Consider the following 4,158-nt stretch of genomic DNA (forward strand, 5'->3'; position numbering starts at 1 on the left):
GTTATCTGCCCATCAGGGGCACCTGTCTGCTCATCAGGAACACATCTGCCCATCAGGGGCATTTTTTTCTTGGGTTTATGCAGCACCCAGTAAGCCACTGACCACCCAGGCTTGCAGCCAGCATGCTGCATTCTCCAGTGTAGCCACCCAGCTATATCAGCTGCTGGACTCTCTCCAGCCACCTTACCTTAGCCAGCACATCAGCTTCATCATTGCCAATTCAACATGAAGCCTCCAGTCCTTGCCCGCTCCCAAAAGACAAGCACCTTGGCCTGCTCCCTAATCAAAATGGAACAGTTCTTCTGCCTCCTCAGGAGCAATCAAAAAATCATTTAAATCCACTAAGCATACCTTGCTACTTGCTTCTGGACATTTAGTGAAGCACTGTTCAGGGCGCAATTGCTGCCACAAGGCAAACAGAACCGCATTTGGTTTCTGGTCAGTTTTCTTACTATCAACCCCTGTTGCAAGCAAGTCAAGCCACATCTGCTTATGGCTAGTCTTGCTTGGTCCCTTTGGGATAAAATCCCAAGCATTTCTTGGGGGTTTGGTCTTAGCCACCTTTTGGACCCCTCTTGCTTGTCTCCTGTCCTCTACTTCACCCAAGCTGGCTCTCATGGTTGTTACCTCATGTATAGGATGACCAATGTATGGGGCTAGTATGACTATCAGTGACCCAAAGGGTGTTGACAGGGCATTTTGCAGCACTATGTCTCTCATGCTGCTTGTAAAATTTTCATCATCTGGGCCACAGGTGTTCACATTAAACATGGACTGCTGCATCCTCAGTTCCCAAATTATTTGAATCAACTCAGCATACATTTACCATTTACTAACAATCTTGGGCAGTTCTCCAGCATTCACCCACATGGTTTGGCAAGCTGCATTCTCCCATTCCATTAAGGAGTGTTTACCTGGCCTTTGTGCATATCTACGGCTATTCTGTAGCTGCCCCCTCAGGGATGGGTGCATGGTGATGGAGGCCAAGTTTTCCATCTCCTCACCAGAACATATCACACTATCCACCCCTAGGTCCCATAACCACAACAGCCAAGCAGCAAGGGGCTTCCCCCATTTCTACCAAAACTGTCTCCCCAGGTCAACCAATTCAACCTGGGTATACAGGACATAGGTAGTGAATTGGGTTACCTGTGGATTGCCCACCAGTAGTCCACCTGATCCCATAGGCAGCTCATATTTCACTTTCTAATGCACAAAAGGTCATGCCTGGAGATGCAGTCTCCCCAAACTCACCACTGGGTTTGTCATCCTCCCTGGTGTGAGAAGCAGGAGTGGCCAGTCACTGCATGTCATCCTCCAGGACATTCATCCATGCTTCCAACAACTCTGCTATCCACTTCAAATCTTCCAGTCACTGCACTTCAACATCGAGGACAACTGTCTGCACTTCCAACAATTCTGCTTACTTCTTCAGATCAGTTTGCAGCATAGTAAGCAGTAGCTAGGCTCCAGTAAGCAGAAAAGTGGCCACTGGGCACCACATGTTCAAGGATAGCCACATTTCTCCTTCTCCCAAGGCTTTTGGCTCCTGTACCTGCTCAGAATCCTTCTGCAGACTATGCCAACTGTAGAGTGAGGGCTGGGTCCAGATCTCACAGACCCCTCCAGCCCATTCACAAACCCTTCACATGCAGGTCTATGAGCTAGGTAACAGGAAAAAGGTCCTTGGACCCTTGGTTCAAGAGACAATAAGCTTTATTCGGCACACACACATCTAAGAGCTAGGCAGTCCAAAGGGAAACTGAGCAGCTGCCAACAAAGTCCAAGGAAAAACTGAGTAGCTGCCAGCAAAGTAAATGTGCTCTAGTTTTAGACAAGAGCTCTGCCAAGCCATTGCTCACATACTGTAGAAGAACACACAATAGCAACAAGATAAAAGTACCTGGGTGTGAGTGCACACTAATTCCACTCCCACACAACTTGTTGACAAAGAATGTGCTGCACCACCCTCTACCAGACCTGAGGTGAGGGGGTCTGACCAAACTACTCTATTTTCCTCACACATGCAGACACACAACTTTTATTCTACCTTGGTTTAGTAGGTGGTGAGTCAGTTTAAGTAAGTTATCTCTGTTACAAAAATTTTCAGCTAGAAAAATAACTCCATGGTGTTAGGTCAGTGAGACAAACAGACTAAAGGACTCTGAGCCAAATGTTATCATGTAAGAGAGTTTATTTCCAGTGAACCTGGAGGGAAACTGGAAGATCAGCTTTCTGCCCCATACAAGCTAGCAGAGGCTTTACAGAGTTTAATTTGGGAAGGAGGGGATAAGGGGAAGGGCCTAAGTTCTGAGAAGGGGTTGGACAGCTATTCCAAGCACTAATGGCTTTGTGGTTTTTCTACTTTTTACAAGATTCTGTTTTGTACCAGATTTTCTTATCAGAACGCACAGGCCTTGAGGGAAAGGGAAGGGATGGGGGACAGGGTGAGGGAGTGGTCAACATGGCTGTGCTTATGCTAAGCTGACTGTGAGGCCTATACATGGTGGCTAGCCTTATATGGTATTGTAATATATAGTTGACCTAAAACCAAAACAACTGAGGTTGAACATATAAAGCATATGACTTACTGAGCTAATATGACCATTGCAACCAGTAAAATGTGTAGGTTAAGTCACCCTGAGAAATTTACTCAACAGGTGCAATGGTCATATTGGCTCAATAAATCATATGATTTATATGTTGAACCTCAGTTTCTTTTTTTTAAATCAACATTCTTGACAGTGAAGGAGGATCAAGAGCAACTTCACTGACTGCCAAGTGTTCTTTAGTTTGAGTTTCAGTTCAGGAAAAATAAAGGGACCCATTTGTTAGGAGTGCAATTTGTGTGATATTTTTACTAATTTGTGGTTTTTTTATAGCAGAAATAGATTTAGTTAGCTAGAGAACATGGAGGAAGTTTGGTCAAGGCATTTACATCACTGGCGACATAAAGGACCTGTCAGGCAAAGTGGGACACCACTCACATGATGAGATAATGACACACTCTGCCAGTTTCTGCCCTTTTGAGACATCACCATCTGGTCCTGGAGGGAGCATCTGGGAGGCCATGACAAGGATTATCTAATCAGCCGAGGCCAGGCTTCAAAGAAAGTGTAAAGAAACAGAGGCAAAAGCCAAAAGTTGGTGCAAGTGTCAGCTGTGGAAGGTTGCTGGCCAGCCACTGGGATCCTTGGTCTAGTGGACAGAAACAGATTGGAATTGACATTTCTTGGTGTGGGCTACTCTCACAGAGAGGTGGAAGCTGGTCTTGTTGAAACCCACAGAACCTTTAGCCCATTAGGGTAAGGACTTTGAGCACTGCCTCTGCCACACTGAGAAGGGACCCAAGTGTACATCTCACTCAAGCCATGCTCTCAAGGATCATCAATCATGCTCCATCAGATGTACACAGTTGATGGTGGATGTGACTCAGGAAAGGACCTTGCAGTGGAGATGTAAGATCCCTGACCTGTTCCTAACAGTATAAAAAACAGGAGTTCTGTGCAGTGTGCTCTTAAGGGATCATTTAGTTTAAGTTAGTAGTAGGCTATGACATAGAGTAATTAAAAGTGTGTTGTGTGTGATATGTGTGATCAGTAAACCATGTGATTCAAGCATCTAACATCTTTATCTCGAGTGGTCCTTGCCTACCTCTAAGGGTCTGTGCACAGTACACATTGTGCTTGTTGGTACAGAAGGGTGTTTCTCTCCCCCGCCCTTTTCTTTTTGTTTGAGGATGTACTTTTTGGTTATTTTTTCAATGTTACTTATATTTATTTTTGTGAAGTACGGAGTGTTGTTTCAATACATGCATACACTGCACAATGAATCACTTAGGGTAGATAACATAGTTTTGCACCTGTTAATCCACCCCTTCTTTCTCCCATCAACCACCTCCTCTCCCAACTTCAAATAACAATTATTGTACTCTCTACTTCCATGAGAGCCATTTTTCTTTTAGATTCCATGTATGAGTAAGACCATAGATATGTGACTTTCTGTGCCTGACTTAATTCACTTAACATGATGGTTTTTAGTTCCATCCATGTTGTTGCAAATGATAGGATACCCTTTCTTTTCATTGCTGAGTAACATTCCGTTGTGTATATATAACACAGATATGTTTTATCCATTCATCCATGGATAGGCATTAAG

This window comes from Cynocephalus volans, chromosome 4 (assembly GCF_027409185.1).
Source record: "Cynocephalus volans isolate mCynVol1 chromosome 4, mCynVol1.pri, whole genome shotgun sequence".
NCBI classification, from domain to species: Eukaryota; Metazoa; Chordata; class Mammalia; order Dermoptera; family Cynocephalidae; genus Cynocephalus; species Cynocephalus volans.